Below are 21,704 nucleotides of genomic sequence, written 5' to 3'. Positions count from 1 at the left end.
TCGGAAACTTACGGTGGAATCTCGCCACCAAACCAGGAGCATGCACAGCACTGGCCGACTCCCATGAATTCTCCCCTGGGCCATAGCCCTTACAGGAAAGCAGATACATCAAGCACCCCCTCATCCACTTGGAGTCAAGAACCCCCCGAACCTCGTATTCCTTGTCCTGGTGGACCCATATGGGCAGAGGAGCCCACCGAACCGGACAGTGAGAGGGTTTCAAGAGGGATACATGGAAAACTGGGTGGATCCGAAAGTGGGCAGGCAAGCGCAGCCGCACAGCCACCGGATTAATGTGTTTCACTACCCTGTAAGGCCCTATGACTAAGGGTTGAACACACTGTGTCTTTTAAATCTTATGTGTTTCATGGACAACAACACCAGGTCACCCTTCTTGTACCCTGGACAAGGCCTGCGACGTTTGTCTGCCTGTGTTTTGTATCTGGCTTTAGCTTGTACAAGATTCTTGCGCGTGGCAAGGAGTATTTTGCGCACATGCAACAACCTTTCCTTGACCTCGGGCAATCTGTTGCAGGTATTCGGGAGCAACAGGTGGTTGAACCTGGGATGATGCCCATAGGAACAAAGAAAAGGGGAGTGAAGCGTGGAGGAGCGCTGAGTGCTATTATAGGCTATTTCTGCTACCCACAACCATTTCACCCACGAATCAGTGTTTTCCTGCACGTAACAACGCAAGAACTGCTTTAGAGTCTGGTTCAGCCTCTCCGTCTGACCGTCTGACCGTCTGTTTGAGGGTGAAAACTGGTGGAGAGTGATGACGTGATTTGTAGCTCCGAGCATCAGGTTTTCCAAAATCGAGGTGTAAACTGGGCCCCTCTATCAGACACTATAACCCTCGGAAGCCCGTGCAATCTGACTATGTGAACCAAAAGGAGGTGAGCTAACTGACCTACTGTGGGGACTTGGTTACATGCGATGAAGTGACCCATTTTTGTAAGGTAATCTATGACTACGATGATGGCAGTCTTCCCTTGGTCTTTGGGGAGGCCAACAATGAAGTCCACTGAGAATCTCTCTCAAGGGTTTTCTGGCGTGGGTCCCTGCGGTTGTTGACGATCAGACTTCATTTGGGCACACTTGGAACACTCTTTCACCCATCGACAAAGATCTGGACAAATGGTAGGCCACCAGAACTGTCTCAATGCCTTTTCAAGAGTCTTTGCATACCCCGTGTGACCCGCACAAGGGGACTCATCATGACACCAAGAAAACACCGTTCTCCTCAAAGCGTTCGTAGGCACGAGCACCTGTGTACCCTTCATAGGCACGCCTTGCTTCACTTTCCATTCCTTGTGATGCCTTAACCATGTTCTCCATACACATGACTGTGCGCCTGATTTCACACCCAACAAAAAATCCCCTGTTCTAGTGACACACAGGACTTTGTAGGGCTCGATGATAGCCCTAACAGGTTTGTTGGTATGCATCTCCGGGTTTTCTTGTCTGGTCAGTGCGTCCGTCTTCTTATTCTGAACACCAGTTCTATATGTAATGATGAACCGGAATTCCTTAAAAAACAACATCCACCTTAACTGGCGAGGAGTCAGATGACGTGCCGCACGCATAAACTGCAGATTTCGGTGGTCTGTATACACCGTCACTTGGTGTTTCGCACCCAGCAGCCAATGTCTTCATTCCAGGAATGCATCTCGTATCGCTAGTAGTTCCTTCTCAGCGATCGTATTGTTAGTTTCTGCTGGAGTCAATTTCCGTGACATAAAGGCAATAGGATGCAGGAGTCCGGTGGTTTCTTTTCTTTGGGACAGCACAGCACCTACCGCTACTTCAGACGTGTCTGCTTCCACTGTGAACGGAAATTCTGGATTGGCGTGCATTAGGACCGGGGCCGTAGAGAAGGCGGCTTTCATCTGATCGAAAGCGTTTTGTGCTGCCCGATCCCATATAAACGGTACATCCTTCCTTGTGAGTCTGGTCAAAGGTGTTACCATAGCAGAGAATCCCTGAATGAAACGCCTGTAAAAGTTGGCGAATCCCAACAGGCTTTGAATATCTTTGATTTTACACGGGCGAGGCCACTCCATCACCGCTTTGACCTTCCTTTCAGCCATGACTTGACCAGACGGCGTGAGCATCACGCCCAAGAATTCTGCCGTGGTGGCGTGAAACTCACACTTTGTGATCTTGCAGTACAGATGGTTAGTCTGCAAGGCTTAGCACCCGACTCACGTGTTCTATGTGTTCTTCTGTGGTATCCGAATAGACTAAAATGTCGTCGATGTATACCACGACGTATCGGGCGAGATATTCCCGCAATACTTAATTTAAGAAGTATTGGAATGCGACCGGGGCATTACAGAGCCCAAACGGCATCACCAGATATTCAAAAAGCCCGTACCGCGTTTTGAACGCCGTTTTCCACTCGTCCCCCTGGCGTATGCAAACGAGGTGGTAGGCGCCCCTCAGATCCAGCTTGGTATAGATTCTGGCGGACCGTACCTGCTCCAACAATACCGGGATTAGCGGCAGCGGGTACTGGTTCTTCACAGTGATAGTGTTGAGAGCCCTGTAGTCGATGTAACACCTTTTTTCTCCGTTGGCTTTTGGTATAAAAAACAGTGGAGATGCTGCCGGGGATCTGGAGGGTCATATGAATCCCAACGCAAGGTATTTATCCAGGTAGGCACGCAGGATTTCGTTCTCCGGTATCGTAAGAGCATATATTCTTCCATTCGGGACCACTGCCCCCGGGACAAGATCTATTCGGCAGTCGTACTCCCTATGGGGTGGGAGCGCCTCAGCCTGGGTATCGCTGAACACCGCTTCGTATGCCAGATAACAAGACGGTAATGACACTTCTTTTTTGGCCGCGGTGGCTATGTGTTGTATGGAGGCCAAAGCCCTTGAGGGGCCGTCGAACAGCGAAACGCAATGTTCCATACAATATGCGGATGTGAACTGTACCGTTCCAGAGGACCAATGTATAAAGGGTTCGTGTTTTTGCAGCCAGGGGAGTCCCAAGATGATACCGTATTGTGGTGCGTTTATGATGTTGAAGGACAGGTTTTCCCTATGGTTTGCGTTACAGATGAGTTTGTTTTCCGGGGTGTGGTATTTGATAGGTCCGGCTTCCAATTCTTTACCATCCACTGAATACACTGTTTCGGGATGTTTCTTGGTTATAAGCCTCACTCCCAGCCGTTCGGCTTCTGCAAAGTCCATGAAGCACCCTGTTGCGCCGGAATCCACCATGGCACTAATATTTGTTTCTACAGATGCGATAACCATAATCATATTAAGAAACAGATGGCTCTTGTCCTGCACACCACCTGGCGTTATGAAAGGGATAACGTGTTTGCTTGATGGTACCCCTTCGTCCACCCTCAAGCTTGGTAGTTTTCCGGCCCCTTGTCTGCTGTTCCTGCAGCTACTTGTCCGGTTCTGAATCTTCCTGACTTAGGTTTTACAGGACAATCTCGTAGGTAGTGTCCCTTTTTGCCGCAATAAAGACAGAGGCCATGCTTACGTCGGTGATCCCTCTCATTCACGGTCAAGGATGCCCTTACTGCTCCGATTTCCATAGGTTCTGGTGCCACAGATGATTTCTCCCCTTGTCCTCCACGATCCAAAGGCACCACAGCTCGGTCTTTTTTTTTGTGGTCTACTTTCCGCTCCTTCATCCTATGGTCCAGACATAGCGTAAGCTTGATGAGAGCCGAACACGTGCGGGGTTGTGGATCGATATGTGCCAACACATCCTTCAGTTCATCGTTCAAGCCTTGATAAAACAGAGCGGATTGTTTGGCTTCTGGCCAGTCGGTCTCGGCCACTAATCGGCGAAAACTGTTAAGGTATGTCACCAAGTCAGCGTTGCCCTGTTTCAAGGCCAGCAGCTCTCGATCCGTAGTAAAAGTTTCAGCCCTTCGGTCAAATGTTTTCTCAAATTCGGACTGGAACGCGTCCCAATCATATAGCAGAGGGTCATCGCGTCTCACCACAGGGATTGCCCATGGTGCTGCCTCACCCCCTAAGTATTCCTTTATGTCATTTCACACTTTTAATGGCTTGTACCTCATAGTCTAACTTGTCATTTATTAAAAGAGGAGGCGGTGGCCGAGAATGAACGTGAGCTACAGCAGGTTTTAACAAGGAAGTGTGAAAGGCTGGATGCACTTTGTTGAAGGTATCTCCAATTTAAATGCAACAGTATTATTCATTTTTTGCACTGAGAAGGGTCCTATGTATCATGGTGGGAACCTTTGATGTTGTTAAAACTGAAGATTTTTTATGGGCAACCAAACTCAATCTCCTGGTTGATATAATGGCCCCGCTTTTTGTTTATAGTCAGCAAATCATTTATATAAGGATTTGGCTTTGAAAACATTGCTACGAAGATGTAGGGCCATGGTGGATAGCTTAGTTAATTTGAGTATCACACTAGGTACTTGAGTACTTGGTAAGGGATGAAGTAGACGTAAAGAGTGTGGATGCTGTCCATAATTAGCATAAAATGGGGATAATTGTGTTGCAGAATGTTGTAAATTGTTATATGCAAATTCAGCCTCCCAAATTAATTCTACACATGAACTAGGTGTAGGTGCTAAATAACTTGAGAGACAATCTTTCAGTACTTGATTCACCCATTCAGTTTGGCCATCAGTCTCTATGTTATAACCTGTTGATGTATGACTTTTAATATTAAGAGCAGCACATCAAACCTTCCAAAATCAGGATGTGAATTGTGGGACTCAATCTGAGATAGTGGTTTTTGGTAAACTCATTTCCGGGTGAGCCACCAGAAATTACGGCTAACTAAGTGTTCAGTTTTGGTACGTCCAGGATGACCAGCCAATGGATGATCATGACACCATTGTAATACATGTTTTTCAAGACTTCTTGTGGGAATATATATTTTCCATGGAATGACAATGTATCTATTATTTGGTTGTTTTGCTCTAGTGTACACCATTGTATTATTTGTGCTATAGGCATGGCCTTTTGTAGTTGATCGAAGAAGTCAATGGTTAAAACTGTAACGATTTCTATGATTTGTTCTTGTGGAACCATAGAAGGAGGTCCAGTAGACTCTGCAGTTGTGATATCTGTACAAGAGAGCTCATCTCTTTTACCTGGCTGGAATATTATTTGAAAATGCATTTATGCAAAAAGCAGTGTCTCGCATAACTGTCTGGATGTTAAAGCCTTACCACAAGAAAATCACTGTAAATTTCTATGATCTATGTAAACCACTACTGGGTGTTTGGCACCTAAAACTAATGTCACCATTCTTTAAAGGCCAGATGAATTGCCAACAGTTATTTTTCTGCAATTGTATAGTTGCGCTCGGCTGGCAATAAGGTTTTTGAAAGAAATGCTACAGGATGCAAGTGATTAGTACTACTGTCTTTTTGAGAGTGGATAGCCCCGATAGCGATATTGGAAGCATCTGTTTCTACAATAAATGGTTGTCCTGTTTTTGGGTGTCTCAATATAGGAGCAGTTATAAAAGCAATTTTCAACAACTGAAAACCTGTTTTAGCCTTGTTAGTCCATTGAAAGGAAACTCCTTTACAGAGCAAAGTTGTTAGTGGAAAACCTGTAGCTGAGAAATGGTCTTTACATCTTCTGTAAAAATTTGCAAAACCCAGAAATTGCTGAATATCTTTTACATTTTGTGGTCTAGGCCACTCTCTGATGGCCTGCATTTTGAATTCAGCCATGGTAGTTTCATGAGGTGTCAGGATAAGTCCTAAAAATTCCACTTCTTTGATATGAAAAGTACATTTACTTAATTTCTAGTATAGACCATTGTTGCATAAAGCTGTTATTATTGTTTTAACCTGTCATATGTTCCTCACTTGTGGTAGAAAATATTAAGATATCATCGATATAGACTATGACTAATTTGACTAAATGTTCCTGAACGACATATTTTACAAAAAACTGAAATGCTGCAGGGGCACTGCAAAGCCCAAAGGGCATAACGTTAGATTCAGACAAACCATATCTCATGCGAAATACAGTTTTCCACTCATCACCTGCATATATGCATACAAGATGGTAAGTGCCTTTGAGGTCTAATTTGGAATCAATTTTTGCACCTTGTACTTGATCAAGCAGGGATGAGACATAAAGGGTATCGATTTTGTGATGAGAGGTAAAGGGTATCGATGGTGATGTTGGGAGCTCGGTGATCAATACAAGCATGTAACTCATCATTACTTATCGGTATAAAAAACAACAGAGAGCCCGTAGGAGACTTGGATGGCTGAATGAACCAATTTTTTTAATACTGATCCAAGTAAGTTCACATGTGTTGGTTTTCTTGTTCCGTTAAGGTATAGATTCGACTGCATGGGATTTTTGCTCCAGGTATGAGATCTATTTGACAGACATAAACTCTGTGTGGAGGTAACGTCTCTGCCAAAATGGTATTAAAGACATCATGAAATTATCCATATTGTTCCAGTAGCACAGTGTCTTGTTCTGCAGCAGTTGCGATCATGTGAGTTGTTACTGGTGGAAGTAGGTGTGTTATTATGCCCTGTGTTTTGCTAGAGATTACATGGGCTGTCTTCAAACAGACTTGAGTACATCATTAAAAAAGGATGCTTTTTTAGCCCTATCAATTCTAGGTTTGTGTTCCATTAGGCAGAGAATTCCCAAAATAATACCAGATTGTGGATCATCCATGATGTCAAATTTAATAATTTCCTGGTGTGTTTCTGTTTTTTGATGTAACGTTAACTCAACTTTGACTGTATGGTGTGTAATTGGTCTAGAGGTCAACATTTTTCTGTCAACTGCTCGTACAGCTTCTGGGATATTTTTTACTATGATGTGGATGTTTAAACTAGTACAATGTTTAGCATCAATGAAATTTCCGGTTGCCCCAGACTCTATCATGACTACTACATCAAGAGATATATCATCCACAACAATGGTAGCATGAAGAGTTGAATGTGGTGATAAAAACGGAAGCGTGTTAGCAATGGACTGATAAGGAGCCACTAGTTGTTTGCTCAAATGGTTCTCTTGATTTCCTCTTAAACTCTTTACTTTCCCTGTGAAGAAGAACTGGGTGGTGACTTTGAGGTTAGAGTCTTAGGTTGAGTTGTGCATTCTTGCAGGAAATGTCCTTTTTGTGCCACAATACAAGCATTGACCATTTTTTCTTTGTTGATCTTTTTCTTGTTGTGTAAGTGGTCTAAAATGCTACCAGTGTCAATTGGTTCGCTAGTGTCCACTAGTATCGACATAGATTTTTCCTTTGAACGAGTAAATAGGCGGAGTTCACACTTATTTCTGTAACTTTTTTGGTCTGTGATCTAATCGTAGTGTAAGAGCTATGAGGTCTTCAAATGTCTCTAATTGAGGATCAATTTGCGCTACCAGATCTTTGAGCTCATATTTTAGTCCTTGATAATATAATGCAGCCCGCTTCTCTTTAGGCCAATGCGTTTTAGATATCAACTTATTAAATTATGTGAGGTAATGAAGCAATTACTTGTTGCCTTGGGGGATCATTTTGAAACATACCGGCTCCAGGAGGGGTCGTCTCTCTGCACCAGCACAGCACAGCACAGCGCCACTGGGTCCCTGATGTTGTGGCCGCCCCCGCCGCTGTGCAGCGGCGGGGGCTGTGCAGCGCCATCGCACGGCCGCGGAGCGGAGCGGACCACAACTCCCAGCGTGCCTTGCAGATTCCCACCGCCCACTTCCTGCTCAAGCGCCAGGAGGCGCAACAAAAGGCAGCAGCACCCGGTAAGGTGCGGGGATCATTTTGAAACATACCGGCTCCAGGAGGGGTCGTCTCTCTGCACCAGCACAGCACAGCGCCACTGGGTCCCTGACGTTGTGGCCGCCCCCGCCGCTGTGCAGCGCCATCGCACGGCCGCGGAGCGGAGCGGACCACAACTCCCAGCGTGCCTTGCAGATTCCCACCGCCCACTTCCTGCTCAAGCGCCAGGAGGCGCAACAAAAGGCAGCAGCACCCGGTGAGGTGCGGGGATCATTTTGAAACATACCGGCTCCAGGAGGGGTCGTCTCTCTGCACCAGCACAGCACAGCACAGCGCCACTGGGTCCCTGACGTTGTGGCCGCCCCCGCCGCTGTGCAGCGCCATCGCACGGCCGCGGAGCGGAGCGGACCACAACTCCCAGCGTGCCTTGCAGATTCCCACCGCCTACTTCCTGCTCAAGCGCCAGGAGGCGCAACAAAAGGCAGCAGCACCCGGTGAGGTGCGGGGATCATTTTGAAACATACCGGCTCCAGGAGGGGTCGTCTCTCTGCACCAGCACAGCACAGCACAGCGCCACTGGGTCCCTGACGTTGTGGCCGCCCCCGCCGCTGTGCAGCGCCATCGCGCGGCCGCGGAGCGGAGCGGACCACAACTCCCAGCGTGCCTTGCAGATTCCCACCGCCCACTTCCTGCTCAAGCGCCAGGAGGCGCAACAAAAGGCAACAGCTCCCTCCGCCTCGCGGACGCGCGCGGGCGGTGCCGGGCGGAGCCCGGGCAGAGGGCGGGCCGTCTGTGGCCGTCAGGGGACGACAGAGGACAGGACAGGCCGGTCCCCCAACACCTCAGTTCAGAAATGGGTAAGAGAAAATTACAGACATCGCTTACAGGGGGAACTAGCAAAGTAAAAATTGCACGCAAAACCAGTGCTCCAGAAAGCATTTTGACTTACCTAACATCTGCCGTGGGGCAGCTCAATAAAGAAATCGCTCAGAAAGAACGTGAGCTTGGCTTGGAGGGAGTTACGATTGAGCACAACGAGCCAAGGGTACCCCTAGAACCCAATATTGTTGTTACTAGTGCCAGTGATTATTTACCTAACGTTCAACAACCAGCGCATCCTGAGCACCCTACAGGGGCACCTGACTCCCCTGTGCCTGCCCAAACTCCGATGGGGGGTGCTAAAGCAGGTAAAAGTAGGAAAAGAATAAGAGCTCATAAACCTCTCCCCTTTCAATACAGAGCCAACATTAAGCCACGACAATCTTCAGCTAAACTCGAAGGCTCAATTAAAAACATGATTGAAAGGGTATTAACAGACACTATTGAACCTACACTCATCAAGATCTCGAGTGACATAGTCGAAACTCTTAAAGACTGTGTAGCAGGTATTATGTCCCGTTGTGAGAGGATGAACTCCCTGTTGCTCCAAAAGGTGACAGAGCATCTAGCTTTAGATCCATCGCATGCCACAAGGCAATTAACCCAACCTATGGAGGTGACTAACAACGGAATTACAATGCCCAATGCAGCACCTTTGCCACTGATCCCAGCAGTGATCCCTGCTAACAATCCTAAATCTGTCGGAATTATTCCGCACCCTACCAGACAGAATAACTTGGATCCCAACACAAATAATAGCGAGGCAAAGGACGAGGCTGCTGTTAAAATGACTCATAAGAGAACAGGGAATGGTGTGTATCCCAAGCCTATGGTAAATTTACCCCCTGAGGCTACTCCTTTCGTGGCAGTTCTGGTTAATGTCCCAAGACCAATCCCGGGAGTACCTGAAACACAACTAACTCTCATGGAAAATGTCAAGAGCTGGTGCGACAAAAATTGTACAGGCCCGAGTGATGTTTCTGCACATATAAGCTTGGCGAAAAGAGTTACTTGGCTGGGTCCGACGGCCAAACGCTTCTCTGACGATTGCGTCATTATCAATTTTAGGAATCCACACGTTTGCACAAGACTTTTTTGGGACGCAACTGACATCATCCAAGGGCAAATACGTGCGGTCCCACTGGGCTTTTTCTATCCCCGCCTAACACAACAAGCCAGCCGGGATATAGGATATAGGAACAACACCCCAAGATACAAAGCGCAACTAGCTAACTGGGCCACTCAACCACTTAGCTCCCAACTGTCCCTAGATTGCAATCAACAAGTAGCTCAGACCCCTGGCCTGGAGCTAAGAAACCGTTTTGATGCCCTTACAAACCTTGATACTAACACCTGACTGGGCACCAAGTTGGGGCCGCAGGAACCTCCCAGATCTAAAGGGGCTAACAGATCAGTCAAGCTAATGACATGGAACATTTCCGGCCTTCAAGCCAAAAGAGATGATAAAGAATGGCTCGATATCATTAAGGAACAGGATGTGATTGCACTACAAGAGACTTGGGACACTGAAAATAACTTCTGGGTAGAAGGATATGTATCCTACTTTAAAGCAGCTCAAAAGTCTAATAGGGGCAGAAGTAAGGGAGGCCTAGCACTTTTAATCTCAGTAAGCCACATGGGGGTGATGAAAATTTTAAATATTAATTCCCCTAATTGCCTTATTCTGGAGGTTTCGATGAGTATGGGGGAAAAACTCCTATATGTAAATTTCTATAATTCAACAGAAGGGCTACAAGGAAGCGAAAATATCCTAATGTTGGCTGAATTTTTAAACAATTATAAGAAGAGTCAATCTACTTTGGTTTATTATATTGTTTTAGGTGATTTTAACACACATCTCTGTCAACTCAACTGTTATGACGGCAGTTCCTGTGATGATGACTATTTGACCCATCTGCACTTCGAACACTCTGCAAAAGGGGGCGCCTTAGAAGAACTGTTGATTGATATGGATATGTCTGAACCCGCCTTTGTGAATCCGAAAGACAGAGTGGTAACTTATAGTGCAAGAGGGAGTAATACCATCATTGATTATATTTTTGGGTCACCCAGTGTTCTTACAAATGTCATCTCATACAATGCCATTATAACGGCATTTAGTGACCATAATCCGGTCGTTATGGAACTGACTAATCTAAAACCAACCATTATAAATCTTGACCAACAGTTAACCTACCCCACTGTCATCCGGGCCCATGACCAAGGTAGACGAGTCAAATGGTCTAGGATTAACGTTGAGGAATTTTTTACCAATTTGTGTGATAAAGTAAGTGTGGAACTAAATATATGCAGGGACCCTTTGACCACAGGAGGAAATGTCACAAAAGCCTTTGAATCCATATGTAAAAATGTTGCTAAGGCCCTTACAAGCAAACCAGCTGATAAGCCACGAAGGGCACAGGGATGGTTTAATGCCGATTGCTCAAAGGCACATAAAAAACTCTTAGAAGCCCTAAAATGTAAGCCACGTAACATAACTGAAGTGTCCCAACTAAGGAAAGAATATAGGAGTATGACCGAGGCTCGTAAAAGAGAAATAAAACACACAGCCTGGGAAGCACTCTATGAGAATCTTACTTTAAGGGATAGTGCAAAATGTTGGTCTATAGTGAACTCTCCATTGTTTAGTGGCAAAGAGAATGAGCCATTAGAAGTTAATATCACCGAGAAGCAATGGCTAGATCACTTTGAAAACATCTACGGAAGTAAGACCATTACTACCCCTTCTACTCCTATAGATACCTTACCTACACACACTCCTCTAAGGGTAACGGTAAAAGAAGTATTAAACGCAATTGAAAATACTGCCGGCGGGAAAGCCCCAGGCCCGGATGGGGTCCCCGCTGATTTGTATAAAGCACATCCCTACATATGGTCTATAGTACTTGCGAATGTTTTTAATTTAGCATGTATGAATTTGTCTGACATTCTGACCACTTGGTCACAGTCGGTTATTATACCAATTTTTAAGAAGGGGCAAAGGGGTGATCCCAGGTGTTGTAGACCAATATCGCTACTTGATTCCTCATTTAAAATTCTAGGTAAAGTCATTTTAAACAAAATTAATTTGTGGGAAAAGGAACATGCAATTTTATGCAACACTCAGTATGGATTCAGAACTGGAAGGGGGACTGAGGAGCAGTGTCTTAATTTATACATGACCATTTGTAAATACACTGTCGCATCCAGCGGGTCTATTCACCTAGCTTTTATGGACCTGTCCACAGCGTTCGACCTAGTAAATAGGTCGAAGCTGTGGACGATTCTTGCGGAGCTGGGTCTGGACCTTGCTTTGATTAATTTTTTAGCTTTCTTGCACAGTGACCTGACTGCATCAGTACGGATGACTACAGAAGGCAAGTGTACCACTGGGTTTAGATCAGTAAGAGGGGTTAGACAGGGGTGCATTTTGGCCCCCATGTTATTCTCTTTGTATATTAACTCCCTGTATTCTGTTCTAAAAACAGCTACCCCAGATATACCCAATATGGGAGGGTCACCGTTGCCGGTACTGATGTATGCCGATGACACGGTCCTCATTGCTAGAACCCCCAATGGTTTACAGTTGCTTCTTGACTCGTTTGGGGCTTTTATGGAAAATCTAGACTTGGTTGTAAATATGGAAAAATCGCACGTTATGTCCATTGGGAAAGGTAAAAACACCACAAAAACCCTACGATGCAATGGAGTGATTTTATCCAAAGTCAAAACATTTACATACCTTGGAGTCATCTTCGATGACATGGGCAACTGGACCCCGCAGGTCGCAAATAAAGCAATGGCTATACGGCGGTCTTTTGCTGCGATACTGAGTTTTGCTAAGAGACTGGGGGGTAAACCAACTGAAGCCATCCTCAAACTGTATAGAGCCAAAACTCTGGCCCTGGCTAGATATGGGGCTGGGATTTGGGGATTCAGGGACTTGGCACTGATTCAGAAGGAAGAGAATAGGTCCATGCGCTCACTATTAGGCTTACCACAGTCTACACCCATCTTCTCTGTCCTGACAGAATTAGGGCAAGGATACATTGAGGATGCCCTTAACCTGGCCCCACTACTTCTTTGGGTGAAAATGTGGTTGAACCCGAACCTGATGCTAAACCGACAAATTATTACAGACTGCATGGGGAGAGACAGAGTTAAAGATATAAAATGGCTAAGCTATATTAAGTCTGTTGCTACTCATTTGGGTCGCCCTGATTTGTATAGTAATCCCGAGAGGCTATGTAAAGAGGATGTCACATGGATTAAAACACATTTTATAGAGTCTAGGGACATGCTTCGTGAAGCCCAAGAAATAGAGAAAACAACTGTTAGGGCTCACTACACTGTTGTTTCAACCATGACTATCCAGCCTTATTTGAGGGTAGTGAATAGGCCATACCACCGGTGGCTTCTCACAAAATTTCGATTCAATCAGATGCACCTCCTTCTGGGTGATTATCCGAAATGGAACAAGCCAATGGATCATGTCCCATGTAAATGCGATTCTTTCTCTGACCAAGACCAGATCCACTTTGTATTTTTTTGCTCTTTTTTTGTAGAGGGGAGAGAAAAATATTTACTACCGCTTTTGAGAAACAGGGGATTTATGCAAGTGAAACCCGCATTGCTGTTTTTACAAATTATGGAGACCCCTATTGTAATGTTTGGGGTTGCTAGCTTTCTGGTTGCAGCCATGAGAGCTAAACGACTTAGATCACTGAATACCTCAACAGCTGAATGAACTATGTAAATATTGAGATGTAGCATACTATAAAACATGTTCCTTATGATTTGCATAATTATTTTTGCTCAGTATAGTTTTAATTGTTTTAAATATGGTAATGAATTACCGTTAGAATATAAAGTGCTGTTTTAAATCAAGGGGTTTGATTTATCTACAAGTTAAAGTAACACCTGAACCCGATCCATCCTGCATAACTGTTCTTTTTAAACGTTCTTTTTAACATCTTTTTAATGTATACTACATAATGTATTGTCTTGGTGAAAAATGAAAAGTGAAAAATGAATGAAATGTATGCCTACTACATTGTTATATGTGTTTTTGTGCTTGTAGTATACTTTTATGATTTTAATTAATCGAATAAAGTATTTTTTGACTTGACTTGACTTGTTGCCTTGTTAAAGTTCTAATAATTCACAATCCACAGAGCCTTTGATGCTGCACTGATCATAAACTTTCTTTCTCAAATTCCTCTTTAAACTGTTGCCAGTTATATAACAATCTGCTGTCCGAATTTACCTAAGGAACTACCCACATAGCAGAATCTCCACTAAGGTATGAAATCAACAATGCAATTCGAGATTGAGTATCTGAAAGCGCAGTGGGGTGTACCATAAAATGCAATTGTATCTGCATGAGAAATGTCTGAACCTTGGACGGATCTTCTGAAAAATGCTCTGGAGCAGCTAAAGGGACTGGGGTTGGGATTGTAACCATTACCACTGGAGTGGGAGCACTTCTTGCGGACAGAGGAGCTAATAGTGGTGAGTGGTGTAGTTTGTGGTTGTCCTCCCATTAATTGAGTCTGCAGATGAGCCACCTCATTAGCCATGGCTGCTGATTCCTACCTTGTTGCAAACATGGTTTTTTGCATGAATGATAAAATGTTCAACACATCCTCAAACTGAGACATATTGTAAGTACTGCCCAGGAGGAATAGTATAGTAAAGGCTCATTACTATGTCATGTTCTGATTCCTTGGGAGCATTACCCACAATATGCCCACTTTCCTGCAACACCGATTCTGTACTTTGAAACATAAGGTCGGAGTCCCCAGATGGGTGGAAGGGTTATAGGGAGGGTACTGCAGGGAGGCAGACCTGAAACAAGATAACATGCAATTAACTGTTTGATGTTAAAAGTCACTGTTGCATAAGGTGGTAAATGTCCTTCAATAGAAAACTGTTCTTACCTGTAGAAAAAAAAATGTAAATTTTTTATTTCAATTAACAGTGTAGGAGCATCTATTTTGTAGAGACTGATGAAATTACCATGCTTTCATCTAGTAGTTTGATTATACTCCTATGATATTCTACAGACTCACAGCACCGGTTATAATTAACCTTTCATCAGTTCTTGTTTTGCATCTATCTTAATATATTGTTTTGTCTGCATCTTACATATTGTTCATAACTTAGAACATAGAAATGTTCCAGAATAGTGTCCATAAATAAACAATAACAATGTGATTGTGCAGTTGCAAATATAAAATAAATAACTTTTGTTAGGTAATAGTGCTCTCTAGTGTCTGATTTAGCGACTACACCCAATGCTGTGGTTTTCCCTCATGTCCGTACGAAAATCAAATGCTAATTGAGTTCAAAATTCTGCTCTGTGCTGAAACCGATGAGTCGGTATTCACAGCAATCCAGAAATGCAACAGAGACGCCCCCTACCTTCTTGTGTGATCCATGACACGGAGAGAAACTTGAGGATGGTATTACCCAAGCTGCTGCCAAAGAATGCACCCACAGCATAAAGACAGGGAGGAACTCGGAACTGCACACAAGACGGAGATGTGACAGCTATTTATAGTGGCAGCCATGCCCAAGATGGCTGCTGTGATTCTTTCATGTTCTTTGACGTTCCATAGAGTGTCTTACAGCACTTGTTCCAATACATCATAATACAGAACCTAACAATAAAAGAAAGGGCATAAACAAACAATAAAAAACATAACAATGTTAGTTCAAGATGGCTTTTTTTCTACTCATGAATGTTCCAAGGTATATATTCACTGCCATAATATCTAAATGGACCACATGGGTACACATAATACAAAGCAGGTATAAGACATACGTTTTCTGCAGCGTTACCCATGTTACCCATTGGACCGACCATGACATCAGGTCCTGCATCAAGAGCAAGTATAGCAACTATCACAAGGAGGCCCAAAGGACTGGTGGTGACCCTCGCCAGCACACCACTACAACTACATCCATGGGAGGAGAAGGTTTTGGAGCTCCTACAAGCTGAGGGCATGACTGGAATCCAGGGTTGAATTGACAATGGTAAGTTTCCACAATACAAATGTCCCCACTATACATGAATGTGTGAGAATGCCCTGCCAGTACACTCCTCCATCGACCCTTACAAGACTAAGTACTGAAACTATTGAATTCAAATGTCTCTTATATGGCTGTTCAAATGAGGTGAGTAATTCACCATACACACATATTTAATGTCTATCAACAAATGCAAATGGAGTCTGTAAGTGGACTACCATCACAAACGTGTGCACAACAGTCACTTCAAGATTTACCAATGGTAAGTAATGTATTCCAACAACAATATTAACAACTGTACATAAAGTAAGTGTAACAGTATGGATAATGCAATGTAACATAACTTCCAGGGCGGCAATTTAGGAACACATTAAATAAGGTTTGTTGCTAGGACACTGCACATCGATATATTGAGGCTTTGAACCATATAAATCACACATGTACCAGTACCATAGGTGGACATCCTGTGGTTTAAAGCATGTACATGTCCCTGAACAGTGTCCCTGCAATCGCCCAATCTCATGTGGGAGTGAAATGGCCTCCTGCGAGTTCAACTCATGTCAGACATATCGTGCTTGAGATATGTGGTTCACGATAACGAGAGCAATACTATCCTACATGTCCATGAACATCACCTGAAGTGGCTGCTGATTGGCACACAACAACAGTACTCCCTCAATACACCCTGATACATACTCATGAAGACACCCACTTTGAATTTTTGCAGGACACCACACACCCAAGACATCATCAATAAACAAGAAACTTGTGTACATTTTTCAAATGTGATGTTATTCAAACACAGTGTATGGTGCTTTCAAATATAAAAAGTATAACTTCTAAGACATCTACATTTTGACCAAATCGATATAAAATCTGGTCTATCAGTGTATCATGCAGATGATCCTTCTACCAACCCACCCTTACAGAATCAAAGCATGCATGGAAATGTAGAAGCAAATATATTCAGAGTCAATAACAGACCGTGTATCCCTGCATGCCTAGGTGGAAATAAAACATCACACACTTGCCAGAATGTCTGTCATGTACACTTTTTACACAAATCAATTGGAACTACATACAATATTGGCTATAGAAACATCCAATCTCTGGGGAGGGCAAAACAATCTTGACTCACAGAGACAATCAAAGGTGGTAGTGCATCAGCCCTGAGTCCAACATGGAACAATGTTGTTCAACATCCCAGAACATCTGCACACCAATTGTCTGGTTAATCACAAAAGAACTAGCCAGATAGGAAGTTCACTGGTTTGACAGTCAGTAAGAATCACAAAGTAATGTAGGTCAAAGTGCACAACTCAAAGAACTGCAGATTAAGCAGAGTAACCTCCCCTTCGACTAATCGTCCTGTGAATATGAATTGTCTAAGAAGCCATCAGTCAATGTACTCTCACCAACTGATTTCAAACACACTTCTGAAAACATTTTGAATTTCTAAGTAAATCAGGTGGCAAGTAAATCTCTCAATCCTAAAATTCTTTAACAAACCATTGATCCATTAGTGACTCAAAGTGTCAGATGCTGCAAACCTGAATTCGTTTCTGATGCAATAAGAAATTCCAGAGTGTAATTTAGAGTGTATGAACTCTAAATTACAGACATGATCCTATACTCCACTGGATCCTGGGATAGGTGACAACGGGCCTTCAAGCATGTCAGGCGACCACCCAATCAGGCTGCTGGGTGTCAATGCACTTTCTTAAAGTGAGACTAGTAGCTCCAACCTCACATGATGGAACCATTGCAAGCCAGATTGACAGACTAGATAATGATTAAGTAATGGAGTCATCAGCAGTACAAAGTCCTGGGCATCCGAGGTAAGTGAAAATCCACCACAGTGAGGCTTCATTGACTCTCAAATTCAATAGTCGGGGATGGGGCATTTCTATGCATCATTGCAAGCCATTCCTCATGCACTGTAAAATAAAAAGTCCTGAATTACTTCTCAACATTTCTTTGCTTACCAAGTGTCAATCATTCTAACATGGAACATGTTGCAGTGCCAAAGCCCCTAAAAGGGTTGCCCAGCCTACTCTCAATGAGATGTTTCACATCTACACCAATTATGCTGAACAGTTAGTAGACAGGGATGTTTTCAGACTCTAGTTTTTTATGTCCACTGCAGTAGTCATGTGTTTCTGAAAAAATCTAAGGGGCAGATCTACAAGCCCCTGCGCCAACTTTACGCCACCGATGCCTCACTTCTGTGATGCAGCGGCATCGTAAACAATGCGCCACTATTCAACATATTTACAATGTGATGCATCTAGGGAGATGTGTCACGTTGTAAAGCCCTGCGCTACATTATGCCTGCGTCAGGTATAATGTACACAGGCTGGGCTTCCATCGCAAGGAAGCGTTGTAAAAGTGACACAGTGAAATCTACAAGATTTCACTGAGTCACTTTTACGACGACGCTGCATCAAAACCTTGCACCAGCTCGAAGCAGGCGTAAGAAGTTAGGCAGCATGTTAGGAATAGGCATTCCTAACCATTGCTGGAGTTGCATCGTATTTGCGACACAACTTCAGCAATGCGCTGCCCTTACGCCGACAAGATGCGTCACGCATCTGTCTATCATTGCCCCGCATTGTAAGTGCGGCACATCCTTGGTGGAGCAAGGATATTTTTCCATCACGCAAATTAACTGGTGCTTCCTTGCTAATATGCAGGGATGCCCCAGTTCTTGTAAATCTGCCCCACAGTTGGGATGACACTTTTTATGATGCCACACAAAGCACAAAATGACAAATATTTGAGTTTTAGCTCCAGCGCATAACAAAACAGTGCTCCAGAATGGACTACAAACTCAATAGCATTGTTCATTAACTCTGAAGACTATAATTTTGCTTTCATCATACCATCTAGCAATCGTCAAAGCACCTCTTACAGGGAAGCACCTCAGTTCAGGTATTGATTTTGACAGGACATCACACTTTTTCATATACGTGGCTGAATCACTGCAAATACAAATTCCAATCTTTATTGAACTTGGTAAGAACTATTTTCAGCAGAATTCCAAGTGGTGCTGCATTCCCTGTTTTCCAAATGTATGGTATCATGTTTTCACCACCAATCCAGATGCTTTGTGACAACACTCCTTTCACAGGTATCATTCACTATAATTTCCATTGAAAGTTTAAAGCCTGGGGTGTGTGACTATGTGGCTAATTATCAATACTGACTCACTAGAAAAGGGGGCTGATGTATCAAAGGGTTTTACCCATTCTCTGTCTGTGGTAAATGTGATGGTACATATTGGGAAAGATTCCTATGAAACCAGCTATTTTACCTTTCATTGAAAGAATCAACTTTAGCTGAAATATCAAATATGATTTTGATATTTACTGATTCTCTCTAGTTCATCAAATAATTAAATACGACCTAAAACCTTATTCTAAACCCTGTATCATTAGACCAAAGAACACATAATTGACAAAAGCAACAGTGTTGTGTCTTACCAGACGTAGCCAATTTGTCTTTTGAGTATTTCTTTATTAACTTCTTAGTTGCAAGATATTAAATATGTACATTTGTCCAATAGTGTTCCTTAATCTTCAGCCTCTGAAGCTCATACTTCAGCCCCACCAGGAGCAGCCTGCCTGCTGCTCAGCCCATCTCTAACTGTCACCACTCATCCATACAGGCACCCAAGCATTCCACGCATCACAGTCACACCAACATTCCAATACCAACTCTCACTCTAGCTAAGCAGCTAGTTGACAGCTAGGATGGGAAGCATACATAAATACAATCAGAATATAACATCCCCCTCCTTTTAAATGAAAAATAAAAGTGTGATACAACGTGGGAGGAACTGTAAACAAACATTTACATAAGCAGAGAAAAAGTTCAAAACTCTGGGAAGCAAACTAAAATACATCTTCACAAGAATCTGAACACTAAGAAATCAGAAAGTAAAGGTAAACATATTGCAATGCAATAATAAACCCATCCTTCCCAATAAAACACTTCAGAAACACGTAAGTAGAAAAGGGTAGACCCACCCTTAGACAAACACCCATGACCACAACTATAGGGTGAAACCAAATGTAAAAGAGACAAGGCCTAACAGACCAACCCTGTCTATGGGTGTGAAACTAATGTACACATGTAGCACACAGTGACTTAAACACAAAGTGTACAGGACGTGTAGCGCAAGGCGGCTTACACACCCAACAACAACACGTGAGGCGCAAGGTGACTTACACACACAACAACAACAAGTGAGGCGCAGGGGGACTTACACACACAACAACAACAAGTGAGGCGCAGGGGGACTTACACACAAGACTACAACATGTGAGGCGAAGGCAAATTACACACAAACCAACAAGACATACAGCGCATTGGCAACTTACATGCAAAACAGACCAAACGTGCAGACCAAACGTGCAGCGCATGATGACTTACACACATTAAACACTTCATTAAACACTACACAAAATGTACGTAGAGAGAGACCAACATATGGACCCAAAAAACAAGAATCATCCTCAAGTAAGGGATTATAATGTGTCTTCCACCAACTCTAATACAACTGCCACCCATGTGTAAGGAAGCATAAACTGTGGCATCACAAAACAGTATGCTAGATAAAAACATTGAAACAAAATGATCCATAAGTCGTGCAAATGCCATTCCTACAGCTGTAGAACATTTAGAATGTAAACCACGCTGGTTAGCGACCTCTCACCCGAGAACTACTAGGCTAGAACCTCCCTTGTGTAAGGGAAGCAAATCTTTAACGTCACCATATCAAAATGCTAGAGTAAAAAAAGAAAAACATGAACTATAGATCAAGCAAACACCTTTCTTATGACATTTGTATATTTTTTAACGAAGTTTAGCCAAGACAAGAGCAAAACACAGCAAAACCACCTGTGAGCAATGTCTCACACGAATTAGCTACAGTCACTGAGCTTTCACGTTGAACTAGTTCGAGGGTGCACTATGCTGATGATGACACAGCACACTATGAGCCGGAACTAGGCACCCCATGACATAGTTTGAACAAAATGTGCACTTATAAAACACCGGTAATAAATTACTTAGAGCAAAGAATAGGCAATAGGAATCACCTACACCATTTGAATCACAGGAACATATGTGGCTGTCCTGGGACAGTGTGCATGTGTTATGTCGTAGACATGCACACAATGCCCAAATACTAGAGTACCTGTAGAGGAGGTATAGAGCCGCAGACCACTTGGATACAGCGACGTCCCTGGTCCCCATGAAATCACCTATTAACTTTATTGAAAGAACAACTTAGTTGGCAGAATGTGGACAGACTACTTTGTGGCTCCGATGCTTATGTGGTGCTTCCAATACCGAAATGGCGGCACGCAGAAGACGCTGTGCCGGATGGCTTCAGGTGCACTCGTGAAGCAAAACATTGCCAAGCAGCAACACTGACGCGATGAGAGTGTGTCTCGTCACAAATGAAGACTCAGAGACTCAGCTCGACCCCCAATGATGCAGGTAAGATTGCGCATGCAATCAATTGAATCGTGCCACTGTTTTTAAAAAAAATCTGCTCAGCAGTTGAACTGCCAGGGAAGCCACATGCCAAAAATCCTACACAAATAACCATTAACCTGGCTGTGTAACACCCAACGTACCAAGTAATAATAACTGAAGCCACATAAATGTCACTAGAACGCTGCGAGCGCGGTCCAGAGTGCACAATGCAATTCACCATAACTAGCGCTGGCAAAACAACTGTAGCACAAGAATCCGAAACAGCTTTCAGTATAGCTTAGGCAGATATGCCCCCAAACTGTCTCCAAAGCACTGCTCTTCCTGATGGCACTTCGACCAGGTACCACATGATCCACTGCACATTCCTCAGCAGCGATAACACATCAAAGGGAAATTTCACCCCCAAACCAAAGCAAGCACACACTCCTCCAGTGAGAGACAGGGCAGAGAGATGGTACAGTAGAGAAACTATCAAAACAAATGCGCACACAATGACAAGCAAAGAGCAATCTGAAAGTTTCCATTATAGATGACTCATCTGAACTGCAGCTCCCCTTTTCCACAGCAA

The sequence above is a fragment of the Lissotriton helveticus genome, chromosome 8, assembly GCF_964261635.1.
Source record: "Lissotriton helveticus chromosome 8, aLisHel1.1, whole genome shotgun sequence".
Lineage (NCBI taxonomy): Eukaryota > Metazoa > Chordata > Amphibia > Caudata > Salamandridae > Lissotriton > Lissotriton helveticus.
Note: the sequence above shows the minus strand (reverse complement) of the source record.